The 15,527-nt window shown below is 35.1% G+C and overlaps 1 non-coding gene across 1 annotated transcript; it reads right to left on the bottom strand.

The window, feature by feature from the left end:
* Positions 1 to 3,684: 3,684 nt before the first annotated feature.
* LOC115897831 lies at positions 3,685 to 3,792 on the bottom strand. The gene has a single exon (XR_004057615.1). It is a non-coding gene; the product is annotated as a U6 spliceosomal RNA (small nuclear RNA).
* Between the last annotated feature and the right edge of the window lie 11,735 nt (positions 3,793 to 15,527).

Below are 15,527 nucleotides of genomic sequence, written 5' to 3'. Positions count from 1 at the left end.
ATGAAGTTTGTGGATAGGTTAACCTATGCCCAGCTACAGCTTCTATTACTACAGGAAAAGAAGAGAACAGATATTTGAATAATAACTATTAGTCTCAGTCACAGAACAAATAATGGACATTTCTTCATTACATATCACGAGGTTCTCTTGCCTTTGTGTGTTCACTCTTTCCTTTACCTCTAATGTGCTTTCCTTACAATTCCATTTGTCAAATTTGACGTAGCCTTTAAAGCCCAGCTTAAATTTCATCTCCTTTCTGAAACCTTCTGTGGTAGAGATAATAAAATTGATCAGACATTATACCTATTTGTCCGTATTTGTCAACCATCTTGCAGTGGGTGGTAGGGGCTTGAGGAGGGTGACAGCTACAGTTCTGGCCAGTGGCCTCTGAGATGAAGTGATGTAGACTCTTCCACAGTCATGGTGAATATGGAGTCTTCTGTTCTAGATGAGGAAACTACGAAAGGTTGGAGCCTTTTTTATTCTGGATTCCTGAGTGACGACCCAAATTGAGCTGAATATATATTGTATGTGAGAGAAACCTTATTTGTGTAATATGGGATTAAGGTTTTGAGGTTGTTATCACAGTAGGATGAAGTCACTTTCTTTGACTCTTCCAGGCAGATTTGATCACTCCTTCTTATTTGTTCCTTGTATATGTATAGAGTTTTGCAAGTCACAGTATACTTTTTGATCTGTGTACTTCTGATTTCCTGGGAAAGTCAATAACTTTCTCAATGGTTTCTAGTGTACAGTAGAGCTTAATAAAAGGGTAATTGTTTAAATTATATCTAGAGCTAAAATAAGTAGCAAGAAGCAGGAAGGTATCAGAAAAATGGGACAGACTGAAAACAGAAGAGTTTTCTGCAATAAGGGTATGGCTGGGTATAACACATTAGATGCTGATATTTGGATAGAAAAGAACAGTGTCATTTTATGACTTCTGCATGTATTTTTGAAAACTTTCAGACAATTTTATGTTTTCTACCACTTCTTATTGGATAAAATAAGAACAGAGTGACAATCTGTACAAGGAAACAAAACACACTGGTATGTGTCTTCAAGATACACATGGAATGGCACCGTTTCACATTCAATGACATTTGTAGACTCAAAGGAGTGGAGGAAAATCTACCAATGAAAGGGAAAACAGGAAAAAGTAGAAGTTGCAATCCTAATTAATGAAAAAACAAACTTTATACCAACGAAGATCAAAAAAGACAAGGAAGGGCATTACACAATGATTAAGGGTTCAATTCAACAAGAAGAATTAACTATCATATATATGGCATATATATCATATATATGTGATACATATATGATATATATCTGATATATGTGATATATATATATATGATATATATGATACACACACATACACATGTGCACACCCACCCAACACAGGAGCATCTAGATTCATAAAGCAAGTTCTTAGAGACCTTCAAAGAGACTTAAACTCCCACACAATAATAGTGGGATACTTCAACATCCCACTGACAGTATTAGACAGATCATCAAGGCAGAAGATTAACAAGGGTATTGGGACCTGAACTCAACACTGGAACAGATGGACCTGATAGGTTTCTATAGCACTCTCTACCTAAAAATAATGGAATATATATTTTTCTCATTGCCACATGGCACAGACTCTAAAACATCCACATATTTGGACATAAAACAATCCTCAGCAAATGAAGAAAGCTGAAATCATACCAACCACTCTCTCAGATCACAGTGCAATAAAACTAGAATTCAATAATCAGAAAATTGCTCAAAACCATATAATTACATGGAAATTAATCAACCTGACCCTGAATGACTTACGGGTAAATAATGAAATTAAGGTAGGAATCAAGAAGTTCTTTGAAACTAATGAGAACAAAGATACAATATACCAGAATCTCTGAGGCATAGCAAAGGCAGTGTTAAGCAGAAAATTTATAGCACTAAATGTCCACATAAAAAAAAAAAATTTAGAAAGCTCTCAAACTAACAATGTAACATCATAATTAAAAGAACGAGGGAAGCAAGAGCAAACAAATTCTAAAGCTAGCAGAGACAGGAAACAACCAAAATCAGAGCCAAACCAAAGAGATTGAGATGTGAAAAATAATTCAAAAGATAAAAGAATCCAAGATCTGTTTTTTAAAAAAATAATAAGATAATAGACCACTAGCTAGACTAATAAAGAAGAGAGAAACTCCAAATAAATACAATTGGAAAAGACAAATAGGATATTGCCCCTGATTCCACAGAAATACAGATAACCCTAGAAGACTATTATGAACACCTATAAGCCCACAAAATAGGAAACTTAGAATAAATGGATAAATTCCTGGACATACACACCCTCTCAGGATTGGATCAGGAAGAAACACTATCACTGTATCCCTAAACAGACCAATAATGAGCTCTGAAATTGAATCAGTAATAAATAGCCTGTCAACCAAACAAGAAAGCCCAGGACCAGATAGATTCATAGCCAAATTCTACCAGATGTGCAAAGAAGAGCTGGTGCCATTCCTATTGAAACTATTCCAAAAAATTGAGTAGATGAGACTCCTCAACTCATTCTATGAAAATGACACTCTGATATCAAAACCTGGCAGAGACACAACAAAAAAAGAAAACTTCAGGCCAATATCTTTGATGAACATTGATGCAAAAATCTTCAACAAAACACTAGCAAACCACAGGCCAAGGTGTGGTGGCTCATGCCTGTAATCCCAGCACTTTGGGAGGCCTAGGCAGGTGGATCACCTGAGGTCATGAGTTTGAGTCCAGGCTGGCCAACATGGTGAAACCCCATCCTTACTAAAAATACAAAAATCAGCTGGGTGTGGTGGCACTCACCTGCAATCCCAGCTACTCAGGAGGCTGACGCAGGAGAATTACTTGAACCTGGGAGGTGGAGGCTGCAGTGAGCCAAAATCACACCACTGCACTCCAATCTGGGCGACAGAACTCCATATCAAAAAACAAACAAACAAACAAAACAAAACACTACCAAACCAAATCCAGCAGCATATCTAAAAGCTAATCCACCATGGTCAAGTAAGCTTTATCTCTGGGATGCAAGGTTGATTCAACATATGCAAATCAGTAAACATGATTCATCACATAAACAGAACTAAAGAAAAAAAATATGTGATCATCTCAGTAGATGCAGAAAAGGCTTTCAATACAATTCAACATCCCTTCATGTTAAAAACTCTCAACAAACTAAGTATTGAAGGAACATACCTCAAAATAGTAAGAACTGTCTATGACAAACCCATAGCCAACATTATACTGAATGGGCAAAAGCTGGGAGCATCCCCCTTGAAAACTGGCATAAGACAAGGATGTCTTCTCTTGCCACTCCTATTCAACGTAGTATTGGAAGTCCTGGCCAGGGCAACCAGGCAAGAGAAAGAAACAAAGGACATCCAAATAGAAAGAGAAGAAGTCAAATGATCCGTTTGCAGGTGACATCGTTCTACATCTAGAAAGCCCCATATTCTTGGCCCAAAAGCCCCTCCAGCTGATAAACAACTTTAGCAAAATCTCAGGATACAAAATCAACATATAAAAATCACTAGCATTTCTATACACCAACATCACCCAAGCCAAGAGCCAAATCAGGGATGCAATCCCATTTAAAATTACCACACACACACACACACACACACAAATGAAATACCTAGGAATACAGCTAACTAGGGAAGAGAAAGGTCTCATCCTTGTGCAGGAGTCATGCTAATCTTCTCCACACATTTCCAATTTTTGTATATATGCTACTGAAGCGAGCACAGAAAGAGCTCTACAATGAAAATTGTAAAGCATTCCTCAAACAAATCACAGATAACATCAACAAATGAAAAAATATTCCATGATCATGGATAAGAAGAATCAATATCATTAAAATGGTGATACTGCCCAAAGCAATTTACAGATTCAATGCTATTCCTACCAAATTCATTGTAGGAATAGTAATAAAGACATGTAATAAAGACATTCATTACAGAAATAGAAAATGCTGCTTTAAAATTCATATGGAACCAAAAGAGCCCAAATATCTAAGGCAATCCTAAGCATAAAGAACAAAGCAGGAGGCATCACACTACCTGACTTGAACTATACTATAGGGCTATAATAACCAAAACAGCATGGTACTGGATGATACTGGTACAAATATAGACACATAGACCAATGGACCAGACTAGAGAGCCCAGAAATAAGGTCACACATCTATAACAATTTGATCTTCAACGTAGCTGACAAAAACAAGCAATGGAGAATCTATTTGATAAATGGTACTGGGATAACAGGCTAGCCATATGCAGAAGATGGAAATGAGACCCCTTCCTTACACCATACACAAGAGTCAACTCAAGGTGGATTAAATATTTAAATTACAACCAAAAACTATAAAAACCCCAGAAGACAACCTAGGCAATACCATTCAGGACATAGGAACGGACAAAGATTTCATAATGAAGATGCCAAAAGCAATGACACCAAAAGCAAAAATTGACAACTGGGATCTAATTAAACAAAAGACCATCTGCACAGCAAAATAAACTATCATCAGAGTAAATAGTAAACCTACAGAATGGGAGAAAGTATTTGCAAACTATGGATCTGACAAAGGTCTACTATCCAGCATCTATAAGGAACTTAAACAAATTTACCTAAAATATACAAACAATCCCATTAAGACATTTTTCAAGACAAGACATACATACAGGTGGCCAAAAGGCATGTGAAAAAAAGCTCAACATCGCTGACCATTACAGAAATGCAAATCAAAACCACAATGAGGTACCATCTCACACCAGTCAGAATGGCTATTATTACAGAGTCAAAATATAGCAGATAATGAGGCTAACGAGGTTGCACAGAAAAGAGAATGCTTATACACTGTTGGTGGGAGTGTAAAGTAGTTCAACCACTGTGGAAATCTGTGTGGTGATTCTTCCAGGCGCTAAAAACCAAACTACCATTCAACCCAGCTATCTCACTACTGGATATATAGCCAGAGGAATACAAATGATTCTGTCAAAAAGACACATACACATATATGTTCACTGTAGCACTATTCACTCAACCTAAATACTCATCAATGGTAGACTGGATAAAGGAAATGTACTATGTATACACCATGAAATACTATGCAGCCATAAAAAGAATGAGATCATGTCCTTTGCAGGGACATGGATGGAGCTGCAGACCATTATTCTTAGCAAACTCACACAGGAATAGGAAACCAAACTCCACATTTTCTCACTCATAAATGGGAGCTAAATGATGAGAATACATGGGCACAAAGAGGGGAACAACAGACACTGGGGCCTGCTGTAGGGTGGAGGATGAGAGAAGGGAGAGGAGCAGAAAAAATAACTATTGTGTACTAGGCTTAGTCCCTGGGTGATAAAATAATCTGTATACACACCCCCATGACATGAGTTTACCTATATAGCAAACCTTCACATGTATCCCTGAAGGTAAAATAAAAATTAAAAAATTACTTTTTAGTGCAACATTTATTTTTTAAACAAATTTTCATGTTGCTCTTGTTTTGTAAGTATGTAACAAACCTTCTCAGCTTGTTTAGTATGATAAGGATTTATTAACAATCATATTTTTAAATTATAGAATTAGTTTTTCTAATAAGAAGATGAGAACACATGATATAATATTCCAAATAAATATAGTTTACTTTTTGTATAATATTTTTATCTATTACTCACTATGATCCAATGATTTAGAGGTTATCATTATCCTATTCCACAAATCAGGGAAGTGGGTGGATTTTAATGCTATGGATTAAGTGTCTATATTATCATAAAACTGTTCAATATTTTGTGCAATTACTTATTTCATGCAAGAATACATAAATTTACTAAAATATGCATTCCAACTTTTGAGGTAGGATTTTGTTTCCATTCAGTGCTGAATATTTCAATCACTCATTTACATTTCTCTTTGTCAATAATAACATTAAATTTCTGTACTTTGATTCACCATTTAGAATTGAAATCTGAACTACTTTCTATAGGAAGACCCACACATATAATGAAAAGTACAGGACCACTCTCTGAAAGAGTTGTGTTTAAATTACTTATCACATTGAAGTAGTAGCCAGAAGAGTCAAAAAAAGTAACCTAAGAAGTTAAAACAATCTTTGTCACAGACATTTAAAAAGAGCAAAGAACTGCAGATTAGATCAAAATTTGCCTGGGTTTATCCACTCTCTGTACATAAGTGGATTTTGTAACTTGTATTTACTTAGATAATGTAGTAGGAAAATCACAGTTTACGTTGATGTTTTATCAGCAACAACACAGTTGTTTAATGCTAAAATTAAATAGAATTTGGAACTGCTTTTTAAGTCAGAGTAGAAGAAAACATTTGAGGCAATTGAGATGTAATAATTTAAACATAAGCTTGCAAAAACAGAAAGATAAATCAGTGATTTCACCTGGTTTCTTTTACACATTCATTTTATATGACATGAGAATTGGCCTTCAACATTATTTACATCTATCCTTTCTATTCTATAAATGTATTATAGGGTGTTGAAAAATTACTGTTTGTAGCATTTCCACAGAGAGGAAGAGAGAATATTTCACTCAGCATAAGATTTATGCTTGCTGAAGGCAGCGAGAATTGCTTGTGCACATTTTACAGAAGAACTTGACTCCTTGCCATAAAAGTTCAAGTGACCACTTAGGATTTCTCATTGAGAACCACTGTATGCAAACACATGAGCTGTGGATTGATTCTTACTTAATTACCAGACCACCAACTTTGCAAGTGCCATTAACTGCAATACAATCTTGGACACTGTGCAAAACCATCACGATGTTCCTTCTGATCTCTCCAGTGTGTTTCAGAGCATCTAGGAAGGCTCAAAAGTAGTACATGAAATTTCACTCCTATGTGTCAAGTTGATGAAAAAAGTGGGCATGCTACAATCCTTTCAGAGTTACAATTCAAGTGAGAAACCCAACTATATGCTAAATTCATGGATAAACAATGGGAACTTGAAAACCATAATTTCAAGTTTTATTTCTGCAGGCATTGGCATATGACACCAAATTATTAAATTTTGTATAATACAAAATTGAACACATGAGAGATTTACATAGGGATAAGAGAGCTTCATGGAGTTTGGGAATGTGCAAAAGCTATAGAATATTTTCATAATAGTCAGTCTTATGAAGCACAAACTGAACAATAGTAGTCAAATATGACTCTCACCTAATTTGTATGGTAACTTTAAAATGTGTAACCATCACATAAGTGGGCAGGAAAGTACTGAAATGCAGAAACCATGTGAGGTAGCAGGTAGATGCTTGTTAGCACTGGTTGCTGATGCATATGGATAACTAATAATCCAATACTAAAAGCATCTTCAACATACAGAATGTTCTGGATAAGGTTTGGGGAGGGGGATATAGGGCATTTTTAAAATAACTCCTGTGCAGAAGTTGTTTTCTTCACAACAGAACTAGGGAAGTTTGTAAATCAATCCTCTTATTCGCCAAAAATGAAGAGAAAAAGCATGTCATTGGAAGGAAATACTCTCTACTTTTACAAGATGGTGATACGGTTTGGCTGTGTGTTCCCATCCAAATCTCATCTTGAATTGTACTCCCGTAATTCCCACCTGTTGTGGGAGGGACCCGGTGGGAGATAATTGAATCATGGGGCGGTTTCCCCCATACTGTTCTTATGGCAGTGAATAAGTCTCATGAGGTCTGATGGTTTTATCAGAGGATTCCGCTTTTGCATCTTCCTCATTTTCTCTTGCGGCTGCCAAGTAAGAAGTGCCGTTCGCCTCCCGCCGTGATTCTGAGGCTTCCCCAGCCTCGTGGAACTGTAAGTCCAATTAAACCTCTTTTTCTTCTCAGGTATGTCTTTATCAGCAGCTTGAAAACAAACTAATACAGGTGGTCTGGCAGGTATATTTGCGCTACAAATAAAAAATAATCTTCTAAGGAATTATAGTTGACAAAGACATTAAGACACAGATCACAGATCAGAAGACTTAATCTTTTAGGAAGGCAGTAGTCCCCAAACTGATCTACAGATTCAATGCAATCTCTGTCAGAATCCTAGCTGACTTCTTTGTAGAAATTGATAAGCTTATTCTAAAATTCAGGCAAAATTGCAAGAGATGTAGGAGAGCCAAACAGTCCAAGAAAAGAAGAAAAACATATGGGGACTCACACTTCCTGACTTTAAAACTTACTACAAATAACAGTAATCAAGAAAATAAAGTACTGGTACAAGGATAAGTACAGAAATCAATGCAATAGAATTGAGCATCCAGAAATAAACGCACATAATTATGGTCAACTGATTTTTGATATAAGTGTTAAACCATTCGTTGGGGAAAGAATAGTCTTTCCAACAAATGATGTAGGGATAAGTGGATATCCATATACAAAAGAATGAAATTAGACTCTTAAGATCAGAAGCAAAAATGAAATAAAAATGGATCAAAACTTGAATGTAAGAGTTAAAACTATTAAATTTTTAGGAGGAAACACAAGAGTGTTTACAAGAGTAAACAAGAAATTTACAAGAGTAAATCTTCCATACTTTGGATTTGGCCAAGGGTCCTTACGTATAACAGCGAAAAGCATGAGCAAACAAACAAACAAAAGATAAATTAAACTTCATCAAAATTAAATACTTCTGTGTTTCAAAGGACGTCAAGAAAATGAAAGAAAAACCCCACAGAATGGGAAAAATATTTGTAAAACAGATCTTTGCTAAATTACTTACATTTGGAATATATAAAAACTTACAGCTTAACAATAAAAGATAAACTCCCAAAAAATAGGTAAAAGATCTCAATAGACAGTTTTCCAAGGAAGATATGCAAATTACCAAGAAGAATATGAGGAACGCTCCACATCATTAGTTAGCAAAGGAAAGCAAATCAAAACCACAGTGAGATGCCACTTCAGATACACTAGGATGCCTAGAATCAAAAAGTAGGATAATAACCAGTGTCAGTGAGTTAGAAACCTTATATGATGCTGGTAAGAATGTTAAATTGTGCAATCTCTTTGGAAAACAGTTTGGCAATCCTTCAAACAAACATAGAGTTATCACATGACCCAACAATTCCACTCCTAGGTGTATATGCAAGAGAAATGGAAACATATGTCCATACTAAAACGTATACATGAATATTTATAGTAAGCACTGAATAATGATTCATAATAGCCAAAAGGTGAAAACAATCTAAATATTCATGAAAGACAGATGGATAAACAAAATGGCATATCAATACATTGCATTTTTGGAAGGGGAGCATAGAAAGAAATGAAGTACTGATATATCTGCCAGTTTGGATGAACATTGAAGATATTACCTTAAGTGAAAGATGCCTGTCACTGAAGTCCCCATAGTACATTATTCCATTCATATGAAAATCTAGAAAGGAAGTCTATAGAGACAGAGTGTAGATTAATAGTTGTTTAGGGCTGAGAATGGGGGATGAATTGATTGTGGTAATGGTTACAACATCTGTGAATATATTAATACTTTAAAAAGTTGATGCATAAAATTATATATATATTTTTCATGTACATGATGTTTTGAAATATGTATACATTGTGGAATGGCTACATTGAGTAAGTTAACATATGCATTACTTCAAATGGGTGAATTTTAGCAGTGATTTTTATTTTAATAAAGCTATTTTTTGAAAAGAGGAAACTTTGGTGAGTTTGTTAACTTAACGCTGTACATTTAACTCTAAGGCTAGATAGCAGCTACACAACAGACGAATAATATGACATCTGGAAAAAAAGGCATATTGTAATGTGTCAAATCCTTCGGAGCTGAATATTCAGTTCTTATAGATGAAGAAAAATACAAAATATTTGGCTTTTTTTATACTGAAGCAAATTATTTGCCAATGCTAGCTACATGAGGTAGGAAAGCTAACAAGCCAAGGATTCGATTTCTATTGAGAAAAGTAGTCTTAAGCTGGAGGTTATCATAAATCCTTATTGACTTACAATGAAATTCAAGAGAGCAATCAGAGGTAGTCTTTGAAACATTTCTTTCTTTCTTTTTTTTTTTATACTTTAAGTTCTAGGGTACATGTGCACAACGTGCAGGTTTGTTACATATGTACACCTGTTCCATGTTGGTGTGCTGCACCCATCAACTCGTCAGCACCCATCAATTCGTCATTTATATCAGGTATAACTCCCAATGCAATCCCTCCCCCCTCCCCTCTCCCCATGATAGGCCCCGGTGTGTGATGTTCCCTTTCCTGAGTCCAAGTGATTTCATTGTTCAGTTCCCACCTATGAGTGAGAACATGCGGTGTTTGGTTTTCTGTTCTTGTGATAGTTTGCTAAGAATGATGGTTTCCAGCTGCATCCATGTCCCTACAAAGGACGCAAACTCATCGTTTTTTATGGCTGCATAGTATTCCATGGTGTATATGTGCCACATTTTCTTAATCCAGTCTGTCACAGATGGACATTCCAAAAAACCATCTCTAGAGGAGGGAACTAAAGAGAAAAAAGAGATCAGAGAGTAGACTCAAGATAGAAATGATAGAAAACATAGTTGAGATTTATACACTATGTAACCACTAAGATAGTTACATTCAAGTGTTTCAAGTGTATATAATTGATTGTTCTAGACAAAGTAGACCAGAAGATCAAGCACATATACTGTAACTGAGAAAAAGAAATAGAAAGTTAAAGGTTTCCAAGTCAACATATAAGCCTGAAAAGAAAGAGAAACATTTAACAATACCAGATTGCAAAGCAGTAAAAGTTATTTGTTGCCTAAAACTTTGAAGAAACTTGGTCAAGGTCACCTGGAATGACTCAGGCACTCCAAATTAGAATGTTGGGGTTTTTTTGTTTATCTGTTTGATTTTTTTTTTTAATTTTTTTTTTTTTTTTTTTTTTTTTTGAGATGGAGTTCCACTGTGTCGGTGATCGTGCAGTGGCACGATCTCGGCTCACTGCAATCTTCGCCTCCTAGGTTCAAGGGATTCTCCTGGATCAGCCTCCCAAGTAGCTGGGACTACAGGCGCCTGCCACATGCCCGGCTAATTTTTTGTATTTTTAGTAGAGACGGGGTTTCACCGTGTTGGCCAGGATGGTCTTGATCTCTTGACCTCATGATTCGCCAACCTCAGCCTCCCAAAGTGCTGGGATTATAGGCGTGAGCCACCGCGCCTGTCCTGGATGTTGGTATTTTAAGTGAGAGAGTCTAGTTCTGTTCACAGGCTAGGGTAGACCTATATTTAAGACTGTTATTTATTTATTTATTTATTTATTTATTTATTTAGAGATGGAGTTTCGCTCTTGTTGCCCAGGCTGGAGTGCAATGGCTCAATCTTGGCTCATTGCAACCTCCGCCTTCCGGGTTCGAGTGGTTCTCCTGCCTCAGCCTCCCAAGTAGCTGGGATTACAGGCATGTGCCACCATGCCAGGCTAATTTTGTATTTTTAGTAGAGACGGGGTTTCTCCATGTTGGTCAGACTGGTCTCGAACTCCCAACCTCAGGTGATCCACCCACCTCGGCCACCCAAAGCGCTGGGATTACAGGGGTGAGCCACCGTGCCCGACAAGAGTGTGATTCTTAGAAGCAGAATTTAAAGCTCTTTATGGATAAAACAGAGGACATTGAAATATTATTATATTTTTGGTACTAATTCAAATGCATGTTGAAAATAGTTTTATCTAGAATGAGTCTAAGAAAGATGAAAACAGAACACCATATAGCTTTCATTATAGAACTAGTGCATATGTATATGGGTACATGTATGTGTGTATATATACACACATACATTCTATATTATTTTATATATATATACATATGTAGTGTCTGTGTATAGATACATATGTGTATATATACACACATATATATGTATATACATATATACACACACATATACGTATATGTGTATATATATACACAGAATTAGTGAAGGTTATATTGAGGAGAGCAAACAGAGGTAAAAAGACCATGAAATGTAGTATAAAGTAGTATGAACAGAAGGACCCGTGTAGAAAAGAACAGCAATATGCAACTTTAGAAGTATTGCCCCACTATAATTAATGTGCATAGATCTTCTCAAGAATGTAGGCTAACACCAGTTTAATTCAAGGCCAGCTAAGAGCTTAATGTACATGGAATGAATGCATTTCAATTAATATACTAGAGACATCCTATGTATCAGAATTCATTCTTTCCACGCTGTTTCACATTCTTTGTCTTCCCTCTCAGCAGTGGGGTGTAATAGAAACCGTACTTGCTTTGTATGAGACAGACTAAATTTAAATTTCAACACTGACTTATTATCTCTGTGATCTTAGTGATCTTAATAAGGAATTATTTTAGCATGGTTCTATTCTCACTTTCTCTTCATATAGCAAATATAGTCGAGGTACTGGTAAGGTGAGGATCAAGGTCAGAAGGGCCCGGAAAAATGACAGGATGGAGTTGAAAACAGTAAGACAGGCCCTTAGATTAACTCAGAGTTCTGATGTGTGAGGGTCCAGCTAATTCCAGTCTTCTGCACTGGTTTCTGCTGACCCCACAAGATCATGACACCACACTTCAGTGATCTATTGAGGCCTTTCTTTTTCTCCCCTGTTCCTCACAGGAGCTCCAAACTCTTTTTTGGAATGCTTTTCTTTCTTTCATCCATAGACATTTTTGGCTCACCCTTGTAAATAGTATAATAGTATGCTATACTAGGTTACTGTGTGAATTGATAAGAAAGCTAAAGGCTCTATCTCCCCACTAATGTTAAGTGGTTATGCCTTAACAGCGAAATTTAGAGACAATATAGATGCCTTTGCTGTCTGTCTTCAGGAGTGATGCCACAATTTGAGGTTAGGGTGGAAAGGTATTAACACGGAGGTGGAGATGCAACAGCTCTATCAGAGCTGGTGGGGACTTGCTGGTGTCCCATAATCATATCATTTATAGGGCTATTGCTGCTCTGATTCTCTCTAGGAGAATATGATATAGATGATCTTTCTACTATTCGGTAACCAGAGACATGCAAATATCAAACTTTTTGCTCAGATTTAGAAAAATTTCTATTAAATTTTCTCCAAGTCAGAGATTAGATGAAAATAGGAAGCACCAATACACACTCAGAATGTGAATAGCCATCTGTGAAAGTCCTGTGAATTATTCTCCAATTTTGCTAATCAAAATAATATTTGGTAAGAGCTAGTTGATCGTCAAGTAGCCTTTTAAATGATATTACTTAAATCAAGGAAGTTGACTTGGAAAGCCTGTGTTATAACACCATTGAGGTGATTAATGGTATTATATACCTGCTCTAACAAAATTCACCTCTGAGACAAAGTGCTATTTATATAATATCTCTTTTCATTTTCACCAAAGTCTTTTAACACAGTAAAAGTAGAATTCTAGCCTCAAGACTCATTTTTGCAAGGTGTGATTTTTTTTTTTCGGTTGGGTTTTAAGTTTCCATTACTTAAAAAAGACAGTAGATGATATAATTTCAAGCTACCATATACATAATATAGAAATATTTTTTGAAATTATGAACTTTTATAAATAAATAAAAGGTGAAACTAATTACTCTTACATCAATGATAAAGCAAAATTCAGATGCTATTCATGCAAGAATTGAAATTAGACAAAAATTATATCTGCTTAGTGTAATTCCATTAGAAATGTATATGCTCATACAATATAATTAATTTTAAAAGTTTTTAACAGATTTTTTCCAGCTCTATTTAAGTTTGTGAGATTGAAGACATATGTACAGTTAAATTAGAATCTCAGATAAATAACAGCTATTTTTTCAGCCAAAGTATATTGCATGGGTTATACTTATATGAAAAAAATATAGTTTATCTCATACTGGAATTTAATAGAGTGTCTTATAGTTTTATTTGCTAAACTTTTATCTGTCTCATGGATAATTCCTTTATTTAGAGAATTTTTTACAAGTTCAGGGAATAAAGATATTCTATAATCATTCTAAATAGGATATTTGTACAATGACTAAAGTGATACTTTTTATTTTGTGTCATTTAAAAAATTGAGGTATGAAGATTTCCAAAAACCTGATCTTAGACTAGAATTCCAACAGTTAGGGCAAATTAACAAAATTATTTTGGGATTTAGTTCACTCAAGTAGTAAAGTAGTGGTAGAAGATATTCAGAAATAGGAGAGAGGGAAGAATAAGTAAAATAGACAAGGCAGTGATCTAAGAGAGGAACAGGAATCATCAGTTTAAGGAACAGTAGACGTGCTAATACATATGATTTAAAGCTCATTTTCAACTTTACTCATATAACACTTACTATAGTTCAGACACAGTTATAAATACATTTACTGGATGGTGACTCTTTAATCTTTAAAACAAGCCTTTGAGTAGTTACTAATATTAGCCCCATCTTACAGATGAGAAAACTGAGGCAAGAAGAAATTACTTGCTTAATGTTGGACTGCAAGTAATGGTGGATATGGGGTTTGAAACCCACCAGGCTGGTTCTGCTGTCTATACCAAATCAGTATTCTGTACTACTTTTACAGCTAATTCTATTTTATGAATAAGATATTGTAACAGAAATTAGAAACTATTATGTATATTGATGTGCAATACATCTTTATAAACTGAAATAATTAGTAACAGAAAAAAAGAACAAAAATAAATCTGCTTTAACTGAGTAATTATGCTTTTATGCTACCAAATGAAAAAATGGTTGGTGTCTGTCTTGAAAAATTAAATCAAAATTTATGAAAATAAGTATATTTACCACGAAACAATAAAACTATTGCCACTGCATACTAATTTTTAGGCATAAAAATGAATTTGTGAATTTTGGGGGACGAGTCAGCACATAATTTTTCAACCATTCTGTAAAATCACATGTGGTAACCTTTACTTATCTTTAAACTTTTCCAACATGATCTTAATGAGCTTGAGTTTTACACACATAAATATTAATTAATTGACTTTTTCAAGAGTTAGTTTTTTGGTTCTTAAGTAATTCTATTATGAAGCAACAACTGAATCATCACCCTTGCTATTTGCTTTTCTTATATAATCCCATGTCTATTGCAAGATTTATACTTTTACTTTTTAATCAGTTTTTGGCTGTTTTAAAACTACTTCATCTTTTTTTTTTTTTTTTTTTTTTTTTTGCAAGATCGGACAACCATGTAAAGATTGATCAAAGCCTTATGTAATGGGCAGATAAAGATTTAAATGGGGAGAGATGCTTGAATGGGTATTAATTTTAGAAGTGGTGAGTTTATCAGATAATATTGTCTGATAGGAGAAGTTTTACTTCCCAATGTGAGCAACAGAGCTGTAAGGAAAGAATAATAGATACTAAGATAAATCCCTTTTAATTACTCCTATTAGTATATTTGGAATATTTTTCAGATGTTATTATTATCCACTACATTCTCCCACGTGGATAGTAGCTGCTGTCATTAAAAATTTTTGCACAAGTGCAAAGAGTCGAAAGTACCTGTATTATTTTGGCAATGC

Source organism: Rhinopithecus roxellana, chromosome 5, assembly GCF_007565055.1.
Source record: "Rhinopithecus roxellana isolate Shanxi Qingling chromosome 5, ASM756505v1, whole genome shotgun sequence".
NCBI lineage: Eukaryota > Metazoa > Chordata > Mammalia > Primates > Cercopithecidae > Rhinopithecus > Rhinopithecus roxellana.
The sequence above is the reverse complement of the archived record's forward strand: the minus strand, read 5'-3'. Positions and strand labels throughout refer to the sequence as shown.